This window comes from Ursus americanus, chromosome X (assembly GCF_024610735.1).
Source record: "Ursus americanus isolate L20-20 chromosome X, mUrsAme1.1.p, whole genome shotgun sequence".
Lineage (NCBI taxonomy): Eukaryota > Metazoa > Chordata > Mammalia > Carnivora > Ursidae > Ursus > Ursus americanus.
In genome coordinates this window covers 31,139,933-31,157,612 of record NC_142164.1, presented here as the reverse complement: position 1 = coordinate 31,157,612, position 17,680 = coordinate 31,139,933, and the positions used below count along the sequence as shown (strand labels likewise).

Here is a 17,680-nt window from a genome sequence, read left to right as displayed (position 1 = left end):
CTGGAGGGCGCTCCTAAAATATTCCAGGAAGCAAGTCACACAACTGAAAACCCTAAGTGTCTATTACCAAGATGTCCCACTTTCCTTAGCAACCCAGAGGTAGGGATGACCAACGTAGTTGTAGTGACCCACAGTTAAGTAACCAGGATGAGTTTGTAGAAGAACAATGGGGCAAGAAAATAAAGAATGATGGCATAATGTTTGTAGAAGTGATAAATGATGGGATTAGGGCTGGTTACAACATTCAGTTATGCAATAGGAGGGATTAGAGATGTCAGATGCCAGATTTTGGTCCCCGTGATCGTTACCCCCTGGTGGTCATCCCAAGATTTCATGCTATTCCCATGACCTTACTTGACCAAAGGGAGTTACGTGGGTGTGAATCATCTCATCATCCATGCCCTTTAAATGCAGACTTTGGTCAACCTGATGCCCGAAAGGAAGGTCAGAGAGATTGGAGCACATGGGGGATTTGTGGCTGATTTTGAAGATGGACAAGGTCACAAGCTGAGGAATAGAGGCAGGCTGTAGAGTTTGAGAACAGTCCCTGGCTGGCAGCAAACAAGGAAATGAGACCTTAGTCTGACGACTCCAAGGAAGCGAATTCTAGCAACGATCTGAAATGAACAAGAACACAGATTCTTTCCTAGATAAGGCCCTCACCCAGCCAACACCTAATTGCAGCCTTCTGAGACCCAGAACGTAGAACTCAGTTAATAGAATATTAATACAAGACATGGGGAAAGGAGGATGAACATCAAAGTATCATGGGTATAAGCAGTTGTACTGAGACTGATAAAAAGAAAGAAAAATAGGAGGTTTCAGTCTATGAGTAAGATATTGGAATGTAATATGTTGGAGGTGGAGTACTAATTCTAGGTTAGTGAAATGAAGTAGGGATGAATACTGTTAAAATAGTGGACCTCCATGTACAGTTGTGTATGCTGTGCACTGTCCAATTCTACATGGAACCATTAGCATAACAGATACCATATATTTATATAATAATTTTCCAGCAAATAGAAATAAAGTGCTTTGAGGAAGGAGTATATTTGGTAATACATGAAAAATAGAATCTTAGGAGCTAAGGAAAAGTATTACAAGGTCAAAAAAACAAATAGAAAGTGGTAGGATTCAGATGGCATGAGTCTCAACTGCAGGATGATGCATGAATAACGAGAGCAGAGAAGGCTCTGAAGCTAGCTCCACAAACCAGAAGGATACCAAGATATAAATCTGGTAAGAATAACAGAGTAGTATGGGACAGTAACAGTAAGTCAATATTACTTCCCCTCCCAGGAGATCAGTCTCCTTTAAATCAAGTCACTTCCATATACAATGAACTTAAAGCCAGCCTGAGGCAGATGAGTCAATGCTAATGTAATTACCATTTATTGAATAATTCAAAAAAGCCCCACAAATATATGCAAAATTTCTAACTCTTACAATCTACAATTACCTGAGAATTACATGGTAATTACAAACTACCTTGATTTTGCATAAGAGAAAACTGAAGCTCAGAGAAAAATGACTTGCTTAAGGTCACACAAGTAAGAAAATCCTGAGGCTAGAATTTAAAACTGGGTCTGTCTCTACACTGCTAAGCTCCCTTCAAGGAGTGAAATGGTGTAATAGGAGCTTCCTAACCCAGTCTATGTTCTAATTATCCAGATGCCTAGGGCCACTCCGCGTGGTGGGCCGGTGTACCAGTCAGCCCTCTAGGCTCCTGTCCTCCTCACTCACCTGTGACTGACCCTTAGTGCCCTTGTGTCTAGGAGGGCTAGCTGTCCACACATTACCTCCACCCCCAGGAAACAGTAAGAGGACCCAGTTCAAGTGTGTGCATCCTCAGAGACCACATGAACCGGGGAGACATCTCGTAGTCAACCGGACACTGCCTCCCATTTGTACAACACGGGTAGTCATGTCTCCTCAAAATACTGGCTTTGGATAACGTGGCTCTGATCCAGAACTGGGCATGCTGGGTCCAAAACTATCTGCAACACCAGGGACAGAGCACTGGGAAAACACTCAAAATCCACCCCTATACACACGCACGGGCAGGCCGACTTGCGCTCTCACGCAGCTACTAGGCAAGAGCACTGGCCTGCCCTGATGCCTAGTTCGAAGCAGCCAGCTCGTAATGGGAACCAGTTTGAATTTCGGAACTGACTGACATGCCTAGGTTCTAGACTACACATACATACCTTCACCATGCTAACTGCAGCACAGAATACAAATACTGCTGACGAGCTTCATGCTCTTATTATCTCCTTCCTTTCCTCTTTTTTATAAGACCTGGACTTTTCCCATTTGAGGCTTCCTCCATAGTATCCATGCAGAACCAGTCTAATTGGAGCCAGTAAAATAAAGTAAGCTTCTTTTATTACTAACATCTAGACAGAAAGAAAACGTGTATCAAATATGACCGAATGTTTTTGCTTTTCTACCCATTTTACTAAATCCTTGTAGAGATTAAGGAGATAAACTTGGACTAGCACCAAAACCATATTTGGGATCTTTGTTCTCTTTCTGCAGGTGATTAACTTCTTGAAGTCATTTGACAAAGTCTAAACATAATTGCTAACACGGTGTCCTGCCGTCCTCTGTTAAGTGTGCACTGGTAATTACATATTCATGTAAAATGCCAAAAAAATTAAAAAGAAACCAATTTTGGACGGTATTTTTCCTGGATGACTACGCAGATAATTCCAAACCACAAAACTGCTAGCTACCAATGTCTGCATATGCTGAGAAAACAGAATACACGGTGCCGAGGGCTTAGCTAATTGACACAAGGCACCAAGTCGCTTTTAGTTGAAAGGAAGGATAATTACATTTTCTTTTATTCGAGTAGCAAATCTAAGAGGAGTTTCTTGATCAGATGATTACACAGATGGGCCAGGGAGGTGGCCTGGTTTCATCCACAGAATCACCGCTTGACACAGGAACATATATCCTAGCCTGTCCCTTTTCTTTGTCCAACGGAAAGAACAGTCTCTTGGTCATATGGGCGAGCCTTATATTTACATGATAAACTCTCAGTCATGACAGAAGCTAAACTGCCCTGGACGCTGGTTGTTACCCTGTGGTGGATCCAAATTATCACACACTGGTTCCCATTTGAAAGAACCCCAGGGAACCTGAGTGATTTTTAAAAGAAAAGGATTACGAAAAACAAAGAAAATCGAGAGTTATATTTAGAGTCCTCTATATGTCAGCCCAGTGTCCACAGTAAGTTCAACGTAACTTCAGTTCCGGGGTACTTGGCCCTGTCAACACCGGTCCCTGCTGCACCTGTAGACAAGGAAGGCCCAAGCACACAAGGGCAAAAAGATCGCGGTGTTGCCAACCAAGCACACAGACCGCACGTGTGTTCATTTCATGTCTCTTTCAGCACCAGCTGGTAACGTCCTTCTCCCCAACCCAACGTGCACCAGCAGCAGAGTCCGGTGGGGATAGACCATCAACCATTTCAGCATACACGAGTGGTGACTCGGACGGCATCTGAGCCACAATCCTTTCTTTGTTCAGAGCTGAAGTGAAAGAGTATTTATACATAAGCTGTTCTTGGTCCCAAAAACCTTATTTCCATACTAATGAATGACCCAATTTATAGTTTGACAAAAATGACTTATCCTTGGCAAAAGGACTGTATGTCACACAACAAAGAGGCTGATTCAAAAACGTACCACTCCCCACCACAATCTGGTTTAGAAGGCGAAGGAGGAACAGGCTCCTGGATTGGAAGAAAAAGAGATGCTTGAGATCCTTGATCTTTCTTGACACACATACCACACACACCATCTGACATACATGCCCGGCCCCCCAATCACTACATATATACCTCTCGCATACCCACCTACCACTCAGGCACACTTGCAGAGCCTATCTCATATCTTCTGCCAAATGGAGTTTTTGTAAATGCTTTAAGCTCTGTGATTTGCTTCTCATTGCACCTCTAGAATCTTCTTTGGTTGCTTGCACTTACAAACAGACATCACTACCGGCGACCGACTTCACCCTCTCAGGCCAAATATATAAGCCACAGGCTGACTGTCAGGGCTTCGAGTGGGTAGAAAAAGAAGAAAAGAAAAAGGAAACCTGGTATTCTCCGTCATCCCCTTTTTCAGATAAAAATGCACCATTGACTGGGGACGGTGAATTGTATTCACTTACTTTTCAATTAAGTCCATTTTCCAAATGTATCATAGCTCTCAGACTTTGTGGCTACCGAGCATGGCTGATACCAGTTGGCAAGGATGAAAAGTCATACTGACTACCTTCACAGAATATCTTGTGCATGATGATTTTGCAGTGTTTTCATCATCTTTACAGTCAATCCTACTCGTCTAATAAGAATAGTTAATCTGGAGACAGACACTAGGAACGCCCATACACGCATTATCTCATTTTATGCTCATACTAGTTATGTGATAGAGTTGCTGGAAGTCTCCTTGTCTTAGAAATAAGGGGCCTGAGGTTCAAACAGGTTAAGTGAAGAAGGGAGAAGAAGGTTGTGGCTCTTCCTAACTTTCTCCTTCCCACAGCACTTCTTGGGACCCCAGGGCTCAAAAGAATTGCTACTTTGATCGGTTTCCATGACACTATGCGACAGACATTTCTTGTAGGTGGGTAACATTGCATAAAAAGGTCACAAGCATGTTATGACACTCCCTGACATTGATAAACTAGCCAGGATCCCTTCAAAAACCAGTCATGCTGATCTATCCTGCCCTCCTCACAAGCAAAAACCATCTCAAATGTCCATGTCACGGATGGCCGGAGGCCATGAGATGCCAGAAATGGATTTCGGTTTGCTGAGAGGTAGCAGGCTCTCTGTAGGCTACCTCAGTCTTCAAACCAGCTTTCCTTGGTACTACTTGTGGATTATCAGGCACTAGCCCAACTGAAAATAATTACATACATTGGTTCGCGCAGAGGAGGAAAACTAGATCAAAGAGACTTTTAGGCATTCCTATTTCCTCGCCATTAATGCCAACCCAACCTAGCCTTAAATCCTCTCTACTCACTGAGCTCCAGTCCCATTGGTCTTCTCTCTGGTTTTCAACACACCGAGCATTTTCCCCAGTTCAGACCCACCGCACATCTCATTGTCTCTACCTGACATGCTCATTAGCACAACTTCACCTTCACAAGATCCAGTTCATCCTCTGAGGATCAACCTAAATATTTCTCCATAAAAGGTTCGTTCCTTCATCACCCTTGCACATGATTCCATTTCTCAGCCTCTTATTTTGTTGCCTTTACCACATTTATTTGAATTTTTGTTTCATTCGTCTTTTTACTTGTTTTCTTTTGTCGGTCTATCCTACCGCAATGGATGCTCTAAGAAAACAGGAAGTTGTCTGCCTTGTCGGGCGCCATGTCTGAGGCATATAGTATACCACATGGTGCAGAGTCCACGGGAGGCCGGCAAGAAATATCAAAAACCATGGACGAGGTGAACAGAGCTCAAACTCCTATAATGTGCTAGAGTCACAGCATTACAAAAGGGCAGTGGTAGGATTTCAACTCAGGTTTGTTTCCACCTCCAAAGCCTTCACAAAGGGTACAGACATAGGAACTAACGTGTTGACTACCTGTCATTTCCCAGGCCTTCTAAAAGACCCCAGATAGAAAAACAAGGACCTGTCTGTCACTCAAGAGTTAAATCTATCATGAAAGAGAAACAAATAGGGGTGCCTGGGTGGCTCAGTCAGTTAAGCGTCTCCCTTCAGCTCAGGTCATGATCTCAGGGTCTGAGGATCGAGCCCCACATCGGGCTCCCTGGTCAGCAGGGGGTCTGCTTCTCCCTCTGCCTCTGCCTCCTCCTCCCACTCGAGCTCTGTATCTAGCGCTCTCTTTCTCTTTCAAATAAATAAATCTTTACAAAAGTTTTTTTTTTTAAGACAAGTAATTCATCTGTCCATTCATTCGATAATTATTTATTCAGACAGAAGACTGGAGAAAAGAAAGAATCCTGGCCTGTGGAGAGGTGATTTTTTTTTTCCCCACATTGGTTCTCCATCAGAAATAGGTATCAATGGAACAGCCACAGTGGAAAACAGTAGGGAGGTGCCTCAAAAAGTAAAACTAAAACTACCATAGAATTCAGCGATTCTACTTCTGGATATTTATCTGAAGACACAAAAACACTAGTTTGAAAGGACATCTGCACCTGACGTTCAGTGCAGCAGTGTTTACAATAGCGCATGTACGGAAACAACCTAACAGGCCATCATCAATGCAAGAACGGATGAGGAAAATTTGATGACATGCACATGCCAGCCCATGTACACACACCATGGACTATGAATCAGGCATAAAAAAATAGGAAATCTAGCCACTGGGACAACATGGATGGACCTTGATCGGCATTATGCTAAGTCAGACAGAAAAGAATAAATGCCATATGATCTTATGTTTATGGGGCATCGAAAATGACAACAGCAACCACAATGAACTCATAGAGAACACACTGGCAACTGCCAAAGGCAGGGGCCGGGGTCTGGGCAAAATAGCTGAAGGGAGCCAAAGGTACAAATTTCTAGTTATACTATCACTAAGTCCTGATGATGCAATGTACGGCACGGTGACCAGAGCTAATACTGTAGCTCAGATTTGCAGGTTGCTAAGACAGTAGATCCACAAAGTTCTCGACACGAGCTCAGTGCAGCAGCACATAGAGTAAATCGGAATGGTACAGAGGTCAGCCCAGCCCCTGTGCAAGGACGGCATGCAAATTCATGAAGTGTTGCATCGTTTTCCATTTCGGTTCCCTGGGAGACCAGTCTTGTAAGTGCATGTGAAGTGGTGGGACCCCCACCCCCACCCCAGCACACTCTCCCTCCGGGGACCCACTCACACTAAACCCTCTTCCCATGCCTCCCCCATCCCACCTCCCTGGAGAGAAACTAGACATGGGCAATGGGGAGGGGTCCTGGCCAGGAGAGGGCTGCTTGCCTGTCATGTTACACAGCTGAAACTAATTTTATATCTCATTTATACTTCGATTAAAAACAGAAATGCAGGGGCGCCTGGGTGACTCAATCGGTGAAGCGACTGCCTTCGGCTCAGGTCATGTTCTCAGGGTCCTGGGATTGAGTCCTGCATTAGGCTCCCTGCTCAGCGGGAAGTCTGCTTCTCCCTCTCCCTCTGCCTGCCTCTCCCCCTGCTTTTGCTCTTGCTCTCTATCAAATAAATAAATAAAATATTTTTTTAAAAAAAGAAATGCATACCAAACTTAACAAGCAGATTATTTTTAATATCTGTGTGTAGGATGGACCCTCCCCTCCCCCCAAAGTCTGTGATTCAATGGATCCGGACTGGGCATCTGTGTTTGATTAAAAGCTGTACGGCCAATCTGAATTCACAGCCAGCCTGGCCAATCACTGGTCTACTGGAATACACTACGATAACACACTGTAGAAGAGCAAATGAAATGGGGATCAATAGGACAAAAGGTATTCACAACAGAAGCTGATGTTCGAGCCGGTTATTGAAAAAGATAGGTGTTAGGTGCAGAGGGGGAGAAAAAGTAACAGAGACACAAGAAACATCAATTCAAGTAGTAACTTCAATGAGAACAACAGGAGTACAAATCTTTACAAGTTTCCTTAGAATCCTAAACATTAGACCTCAAAGGACTAGAGAGGTCACCCAGAGGTGTACTTCTCAAACACTGACGCACGTACGAGTCATCTTGGGGTCATGTTAATGAACATTCGGACTCATTAAGCCTGGAGTGGAACCTGAGACTCAGAGACCACACTTGAGCGAGATTTTAGGGTTTCGGGGAAGAACACTGACATATCAAGCTAATTATTAAAGTAGCAGAACACCGACAGACAAAGACAACCCAAAGGCAGACCAAAGATCACGTCAATCCATTCCAAGACCAAGACCTGAATTCTGACCGTGGGGCTGACAGGGTCCAGACCAACACATAGAGTGGTTTATAGCCTGTCAGACCATTCAACAGCCATCACTCTCTGTCTAAGGCACCTGCCCTGGAAAAAAGGCAAATGTTACTCCTCAAGAGTTTTGGCCTCGACTGGTTCCCAGAAACCTTTTTATCCTTCAGTTTATTCTGAAAAGGGGCAGCAACCAGAGAGAAAATAGCTACTCCTTTGACACTTCATGACAGCAACCTTCCTTCCACTTCAAAATTATTCCAATTCAAAGGAGTCCGACTGGTAGGAGAATTGCAAAAATACTCATTTCCTTAAAAAAAGAAAACAAAGATCTATTTATTTGAGAGAGGGAGAGAAAGCACGACCATGAGGGGCAGAGGGAGAAGAAGAGAGAGAGAATCCCAAGCGGACTCCACGCTGAGCTCGGAGCCCGACTCGAGGCTCGATCTCATGACCCTGAGATGACGACCTGAGCCAAGATCAAGAGTCGGATGATTAACTGACTGCGCCCCCCCCAGGCCCCCCAGAAATACTCATTTCCTAATTATAGATCCTAACAGGCAAATAAATTTATTCTGATATTATAGAGACACCAAAGTGATACAGAGGAACAACCTTCAGGGCAATAAATATTCAAACTGATGAAGGTAAAGCCCAAGTAAAGACACACGCAATTCCACTTACGCCTTCAAAAATCCACTTAAGTACCATTTTCTTCAGTCAAGTGCACATGGGTGAAATATCGAATCAACACAGACATCCAAATTTAACCTGCGCTGTATTTAATCCTCCCAGCAATCCTAACACATTAGTCAATCAGTTTTGGGGTTAAGACACCAAAGCTCAGAGACGTAAAGGACTTACAAAACTATACATCTAGTAAAACCACAGCTGGGATTGGAATCCAGACAGTCTGACTCCCAAGTCTTGTTTTCTTTCCATTTTACAGAACTGCTTTCCATAAGAATGGAAGAGATGATCTTCCCGTCACCGATCCCAATTTATTGAACACAGGACATTTCTATCACAGTGCTCAGTTCTCCCATAAATCTGCTAAGGGTTGGTTTCACTTGATTGATTCTGAGATGCGGCCTTTTGAGAAACCAGCCTAGATAAGTGGTACTCGAAGTATGCGCAAGTAATGAATCATGGAACTTTATATCAAAAACTAGGGATGTACTGTATGGTGACCAACGTAATATAATAAAAAATATTATTATAATAATAAAAAAAAGTATGGTCCAATGAAAAGCAGCATTAACATTACCTGGGTACTTGTCAGCAAGGCAAATTTTGGGGACTCACCAGAGACCTACTGCATGGGAATCCCTGGAAGTGGGGCCCCGACAGCTGTGAATTAACAAACCTTCAGGTGATTCTTTCTGATGTAGGCTCAAGTTTGAGAACCACTGCTCTTTATCTAGACCCTCTCCGAATTTAAACCCTCGCTGCAGGGCGCCTGGGTGGCTCGGTCCATCGCGTGGGCAACTCTCGATTTTGGATCCGGTGGTGATCTCCGGGTCACGGAATCAAGCTCTGCTTAGGAGTCAGCTTTAGGGGCACCTGGGTGGCTCAGTCATTAAGCATCTGCCTTCAGCCCAGGGTGTGATCCCAGGGTCCTGGGATCGAGCCCCACATCAGGCTCCTCCACTGGGAGCCTGCTTCTTCCTCTCCCACTCCCCCTGCTTGTGTTCCCTCTCTTGCTAGCTGTCTCTGTGTCAAATAAATAAATAAAATCTTCAACAAAACAAAACAAAACAAAAAAAACAAGGAGTCAGCTTTAGATTCTTTCCCTCTACCCCCCCCCCCCGCCCACTTGCACACGCACGCTCTCTCTCGCTCTAAATAAATCGTTAAGGGAAAAAAAAAACCTAGCTGTAAATTATTCTGCCAGACAGTGGTAGCTCAAAAGCGGTTGGTTGATTCAACTGTTTCTCTTGATTAAAATCCAAAAATGGAACAAAATTAGAGATAGTACTCTCATGACCCTGAGACCAAGAGTCACAGGCTCTTTCAACTCAGCCAGCCGGGCACCCCAAGATACATTTTCCAAAAATAAGATCAGCCTTTGTTAGAGAGTCTCTGTTCAATCTAGTGGCTATCTGACTCTCAAAATCATCTGACCCCTCACCTCCTTAAAACTCACTAAAAGGTCATAAATCAACATTCCTTTGCATTTAAATGTGTGCAATTGGGATGCCTGTGGCTTACTCAGTTAAGTATCAGACTCTTGCTTTCAGTTCAGGTCATGGTCTCAGGGTTGTGAGATGGAGGCCTGCCTTGGCTCCCAACTGGGGCATGGAGCCTGCTTGAGGTTCACTCTACCTCTGGCCAGCCACCCACCCCTGCTGGGTCTCACTCACTGTCTCTCAGAGAAAAAAGAAAAATGTGTAGAATAATATTTCACATAACTGAATTAATCAAATACTTAATTTTTATCACAGTGCACTAGCCTACCTCTTAAGTCAGAGAATAAAAGGGTACTGTAGGTTTTACCATCAAATTTCAACCACATGGCTTAGATTTCAAGGAAAAAAACAGCCCTCGTTTCCAATTTCTTATTTCTATCCTAAACCCAGAGTATCCATTAATACCAGGAACCAGGTGGGTCTTGTGACTAACCAGCCCGGTCATCATTCCAATCGTTGTGCTCTTGCTTATTCACTTCTTGTCCTGGGAATTCCCTCCCCCACGCTTCCTACTGAAAGCCTGTTTGTCTATCAAGGCCCATTGCAAACCCTATTAACTCCCACATTCAGGCAAATAGCGTCATGCAGTCAAAACACGCATCCCCTGGCTTTGGACGCAGAGAAACTTGAGTCTCGGTTCTAATATTTACCATCTTTGTAATCACTGGAAATGTTGTTAACTTTGAGAAGCCTCAGTCCCTCTTCAATAAAATAAGGATGGTGAGAATGTGCCCTATAAATTGCTGTGTGGTTTCCATAAGAAAACGACCTGGTTCCTGAACAGGACTATCAAAAACTCTCACCCTACATTACGCTCTCTCTTCTATGGATGCCTAGAACAATCGTAAGCCGTAGCCCACAAGTGGTCACATAATATAACTGTCTTATATTGTGTACCATGAGGGCCATCGAGCCCAAAGCATGGACAGACTACACTTACACAGTTCTGCCTCGAAGAAAAGACAAGGCAAGGTCATGACCAGATTTCAATCTAAAATTCAAAGGCCTGAAAGAGTGAAGAGCTCTAATACAAACACAGGAACTAAGATCCCCAATAAGTGGGATTTCAGAAATTCATAGCAGCCAAAGCATGGTACAGGACAGTTGTGTTGGCATCAGATGAGATTTCTTATTAAAAATAAATCACCCCAATGTTCATAGCAGCATTGTCCACAATAGCCAAAGCATGGAAGGAACCGAGATGCCCTTCAACAGATGACTGGATTAAGAAGTTGTGGTCCATCTATACAATGGAATATTACTCAGCTATCAGAAAGAACGATTTCTCAACATTTGCTGCAACATGGACGGCACTGGAGGAGAAAATGCTAAGTGAAATAAGTCAAGCAGAGAAAGACAACTATCATATGATTTCTCTCATCTATGGAACATAAGAACTAGGAAGATCGGTAGGAGAAGAAAGGGATAGAGAAAGGGGGTAATCAGAAGGGGGAATGAAGCATGAGAGACTATGGACTATGAGAAACAAACTGAGGGCCTCAGAGGGGACGGGGGTGGGGGAATGCGATAGACTGGTGGTGGGTAGTAAGGAGGGCATGTATTGCATGGTGCACTGGGTGTTATACGCAACTAATGAATCATCAAACTTTACATCGGAAACCGGGGATGTACTGTATGGTGACTAACATAATATAATAAAAAAAACATTAAAATAAAAAATAAAATAAATAAATAAATAAATAAAATAAAAATAAATCACCAGAGTGGGTGAACATTTTTAATATGAATGAAAGACGATTCTAAACGATCCCTGTAATCAAAAGAATTTCCCTCACTTCCATCCTACTGTACATTTTGAACAGGAAAGGAATGGTGGGGTTTTAGCTTGCTGCTAGCCCTGCTTATACATGCAATCGCTGCATGGCTCAGTTTGAGAACCATTGCCGTGGAGCGGGCATGACGTGATGCCCTCCGAAGAGGAATACCTTAAACAATAGGTCTGAGGGGGTGAGATTCCACACCTCCCTCTGCTACGTGCCCACTACTCCTTTCATCACTGACTTGTGTGGCACAGAAGTAAAAAGCAGAAAACGTGGCCATTCATCAGCCAGCCACTGATCTGGTTCTCACAGGAGGCCTCCTCAAAAAGGAGCTGGGTGGTGCCAGAGTATAGAGGCTGGACATTCTATAGTGACCAGAGGGCATGACCTATCCGGGATGGTGCCAGTAGTCCTCAGGGTTTCTGCTCTGCTCAAGCTAGTGGAAGTCATCCTTTCTCTCTGAGCAAGGCAGAAACAGAGTGGAGTTCCACGAAGGAGGAGTCAAACTGCCCAACTGAACACAAACTCTACTAGACATGGCACTATTTTGTTAGTGTTTTTTTGAGTCTTGGACTTTTATTGCTTTTTTTTTTTAGAAATTTTATTTATTTGAGAGAGAGAAAATGAGCAGTGGGGAGGGGCAGAGGGAGAGAGAGGCTGAGAGAGAAGCAGACTCCCTATTGAGCAGGGAACCCGATGCGGGGCTCGATCCCAGGACCCGGAGATCATGACCTGAGCCGAAGACAGATACTTGACTGACCGAGCCACGCAGGGGTCCCGAGTCTTAGAATTTTGAAAGACTCTGATGAAAGCTACAGACATTCTTCTGAGAAAGAAATTCCTACATATGTATATATTCATATTCTGCAAACGATCAGTTGCTCCGCCACCATCTTGACGCGCAGCCGCGGACCCCATGCGAACCACCCCGACCCAAGGCAGAACTGGAGCACAGCAGACCTACTCTTTCCGATGATCCTTACACTATAATTCTACTTAAATATACGGTGCCATTTTCATCCCCAGGAAGGAAGCAAAGGGATAGAAGTAATTGATTTGGAGGTAGGAGTTCTCATATAATTGCTATACATGTTTTCAGGTATTTTTAATGATAGACTGGTGGGAATTCAGCAAAGAAATGATGGAACCCACGTATCTGTATAACGGAATTGAGTTAAGAGACATGTTAGCAAACATTGTAACTACCCTCCAAGTGCCAATTCATACTAACGCACCTACCAGTGCCAGGGACTCTCTCAGATGATACGTGTTCAACACCAGGATAATGATTCATTCTTAGCACGAGGAGCTGTCAAGCGGGAAAGATACCATCGTGCAACCCAACACACTTCTGCCCATCAAAGAGGTGTTTTCTGATATTCTGATTTCCACGGAATAGAGCATGTTAACCCTCTGGTGAACACTCAAGCGAAGTGAGACATGCTCGCGGGATGCACAGCAATGTCTTTAATGTCGTTTATTTTCTGAGGTACAGTAACATTTTGGATCCGGCTATTCCTAAGACACAGAGAAAATGTGGCTGCAGATGCTTTCTTCTTGGTCTCTATTACTGCTCTGGTAGAACATTTGTCAATAGTCATTTAGGGGTGCCGGGCTGGTCAGTCGGTAGAGAAAGCGACTCTTGATCTCACGGTTCTGAGTTCGAGCCCCATGTTGGGCAGAGAAATTAATTTAAAATAAAAGCTTTTATTGAAAAACGGAATTTAGATCATCAAGGATTGGGTAGAAATTTTTCAATCCTACATGAATAGTTGGTTTCTGGAATGTGCCCTGGATCTCAGTAAGGTATTGTAGAAGTAAAAGGAAAAACTCGATTATTGTCCCACGACAGTAATGACAGGAACCTGACCTCAAGCCTTGTTAACGTTTTTGTGATTTCTAAGTATGTTAGATGGAATTATTAACCCAAGTTCATCACTCCTGCCTAGACCCCCTCCTTTGCCATCTCACTTTACACTTCCAGCCCTAAAAGTAGTGCCCCTTGGGGCTTGACGACGGGACTGCTTTCTACAGAGGAATGTGGGAGACAGAGACAGTGTTAACAGTTTCAAGCCTAAATCTTAGCAAGGACCTCACGCTGTTCGTGTTTTAGCTCACCCTCTGGCACCATGAGAAAAGCATGCCCAAAATAACTGGCTAGTCCCAAATACACGGAACAGATTTCCATCCAATCAGCAACTAAGAGCCACAAAGTGGACGCCCATCAAACCCACAGTCATGTGAGCAAAACTGATGTACATATGCCACTAATTTCTGTGGCTGTTTGATAAACAGCTACTAGCCTTTAAAATGGTAGAATGCACTACAATCTCTGACTTTTCAACATCCCCTCTTGTAAAATATATATAGTTGACCCGTGAACAGCATGGGGACGAGGAGTGCCGACCCTACGTGCAGTTGACAATCCACTGATAACATGGGACTCTCCCCAAGACATACCTACAGATAGCCTATGTCCTCTGGAAGCCCTTCTGATAGCATAAACAGTCAATTAACACGTATATTGTATCCTACACGGATTATATACAGTATTCTTACAATAAACCGAAGAAACGGTGCAGAAAATCATTAAGAGAACATACCTTTACAGAACTCTACTGTGAAAAATCTGCAAATAAAGTGGATTTGTGGGGCGCCTGGATGGCCCAGTCGGGTAAGTGGCTGCCTTCGGCTCAGGTCATGATCCCAGAATCCTGGGATCGAGCCCCGCGTCAGGCTCCCTGCTTAAGCGGGAGTCTGCTTCTCCCTCTGCCTCTGACCCTGCTCCTGTGCTCTATCTCTCACTCATTTTCTCTCTCAAATAAAAATTAAATAAAAATCTTAAAAAAAAAACAAAAACAAAAAATAAAGTGGACTTCTACAGCTCAAACCTGTTTTGTTCGAGGGTCAAATGTATACCCTAAGACAACGTGTATATTGTACATATCACACACACACTCCCTCTCTCTCTCTCTCTCTCTCTCTCTCCACAAAAATGTCGACTGCCTAGTTTGTGCCAGGCACTGTGACCGACACAGGGCACGCCATGGTGACCAAGCAATCCTCCCATGGCTTTACTGGCCACTGGCTTGAGCTTCACGATACGCCTTACGCCTCGTGGCATGACTGGAATTGTGGTGGGGTGTCACGAAATCAGGGCTAGGAATCACGTGGTTTTATTTTTTTATAAAGCAACTAATGAGATCTATTCCTAAGAGCGATTCATAATTATATTCCCCTAATAATGTTTCAGTTTTCTGTCAGGAAAATACAATGTTTCACACTGGTACACGTTCCAGATAACCGAAGTCTGTATCTGTAACTCCAAAATCTGAACATTGGTGGGAGATTGTATCACCCGCTTCCCTGTCATCTCAAACGACACAGAACATTATTTAACCTTTCCTCAATGACTCAAAGCCATCCACAGGACCCACAGTGATTATGCTGTATGGTAATCCAGCTCCAGCTGGCTCCATGTTTCTCTTCATCCTTGTTAGGCAGTCGAATGTCTATTCTTCTGTCCCCCAAACTACCTGTAGGTGTCTTCCTTCCCTACCTGAATTCCACGAACTGCTGCATCTCAACCAGATAACCAAGCTTATTACGAAGTACGTATTAAAAAGACGCTCAGGGGCGCCTGGGTGGCTCAGTTGGTCAAGCGTCCCCTTTCGGCTCAGATCATGATCCCAGGGTCCTGGGATCGAGTCCTGCATTGGGCTCCGTGCTCAGCGGGGAGCCTGCTTCTCCCTTTCCCTCTGCTCATGCTCTCTCTCTCGCTCTCTCTCAAATAAAATAAAATAAAATAAAGTAAAATAAAAAGCTCAAAGACTCAGAGTGTGCTCCCCTGACACTCTTATGTGAAGTGCCGAGTTTCCATGCATGGGCTTTGTAATATCCGCTCCTGTCTGTAATTCTTACTTGCCAACTTCAAGGTTCAAGGCTAAGTATTCGAAAATACAGAGGCTACTGCATAAAAGTCTGGCCGCGCAGGGGGCCTAATGTACCTTACATTTTATAGCGCTTTAGAAATTTTGAAGTGTTTTTATCCATATAATCATACTTAATAATCACAATACTCTTCAAATATCCAGATGGAAAGGATCTCAGACCTAAATGGACTCTTCCCCCTGAGTGCAAGCAGAGGGCTTTCTGTTCTCTCCAAACACTTAGTAAAGATTATAAAAAATCAACAGTTGGAGGTCCTAAAACCTTAAGCACCACGCAGCTCTAAGTAGTTTCTTTAAAAAATAAGTACCTGGCATGAAATAGGACGTTAGGTATCCAGAATTTCTAGCTCAGGAGCAAAGAATAATGGGCAAACTAACACTCTGGAGCAGTAAGAGAGGACGGCTGAAAACTCTGCCCGCACTGATGGAGCTTCGGAATTTCACAATCAGTTCCACAGAATGTCATTTAACTAAACAAATTAGACCAAACTATACTATACGTTGCTTTATGTTTTAAAAGCAGTATCTGTCTTACTTTTTATCTCCCAGAACCAAATGATCCTTTTGTCAAAAAGCTAAAATAACGCGAAGGATTTCCATTCTCATTTTCTTGGCATCACCAACCGCTCCGGGGCTGGGGAGGACTTCATTCCTGAGAGCACAGCAGTCGCGGTTATGTCTGCCCTTCCCATTAGTTCTTCCTCTCACGTCCAACACAGTGCCCGAGACGAAACGGCACTCAATAAATGTTTGATGAATCAATGAATTTGTAAAACTCATCAGATTTGTAAATTATTTGCCTCATTTCTTCCAGTTGCGGCTTTTTGGGAATCAAAAAAAAAAATAGAACTAGATTTAATAAACCACTAGCCCATCATTTACCAAGCTATTTGGATTAACCACAACTTCCCTTATTAATTGCCTTCTGTGTCAGGAAATGTCCAACGGTGGCATGGAGAGAAGAAAACAGGTGCAGGAAGGGAAAGCAAGTGGGAAGCAGCAATTACGCTAAAGTAGAAGTAATTGTTCCACACCCATCGCCTACACCTTCGGATCACATAATAACAGTGACCGAGCTCCCTTTGACTATACGCTGCCCAGCAGCACCACGAACGGAATGCGCTCAAAACCAAATTCCTTTTGCTTTTCTCCACATACAGTCTACGCACATAGCCATTAAATGGGTTCAAACGCCTTCACAAAAGCACGCTCCAGCTGTGAGCTCCATTTGCCATATGTGGGGTCATGTGGACGCGGTTCTGGGAGAAGATCTCACTTATGGAGAAGGAGGCGGGGGTCTCAGCTACCCTGTTCTCATTCAGTCCGACAGTTTTACTAATATAGGATGGAAAAACAAGAAGTGTTTCGACGGACTGTTCCTATGTCCCTCTGGAATCCACAGGGCTCTCTAAGCAATTTAATCATATCAGGTAGACATTTACATATACTGTACATATTTAAATTCAGCAGCGCTATAGACAGAGTCTCCCAAGAGCTGTCTAGACATCATTCATCCCGGGGAGCCCGGGTGGCTCAGTCGGTTAAGGGTCTGCATTCAGGGGGCGCCTGGGTGGCTCAGTTGTTAAGCATCTGCCTTCGGCTCAGGGCGTGATCCCGGCATTCTGGGATCGAGCCCCACATCAGGCTCCTCCACTGGGAGCCTGCTTCTTCCTCTCCCACTCCCCCTGCTTGTGTTCCCTCTCTCGCTGGCTCTCTCTCTGTCTAAGAAATAAATAAAATCTTTAAAAAAACAAAACAAAACAAAACAAAAGGGTCTGCATTCAGCTCAAGTCAAGATCTCAGTGCCCTAGGATAGAGCCCCATGTAGGGCTCCCTGCTCAGTG

At 44.0% G+C, this 17,680-nt stretch overlaps 1 non-coding gene across 1 annotated transcript; it reads left to right on the top strand.

The window, feature by feature from the left end:
• The first annotated feature begins 6,666 nt into the window (after positions 1-6,666).
• On the top strand, positions 6,667-6,769 carry LOC148106880 (U6 spliceosomal RNA). The gene has a single exon (XR_015723506.1). It is a non-coding gene; the product is annotated as a U6 spliceosomal RNA (small nuclear RNA).
• Positions 6,770-17,680: the final 10,911 nt, after the last annotated feature.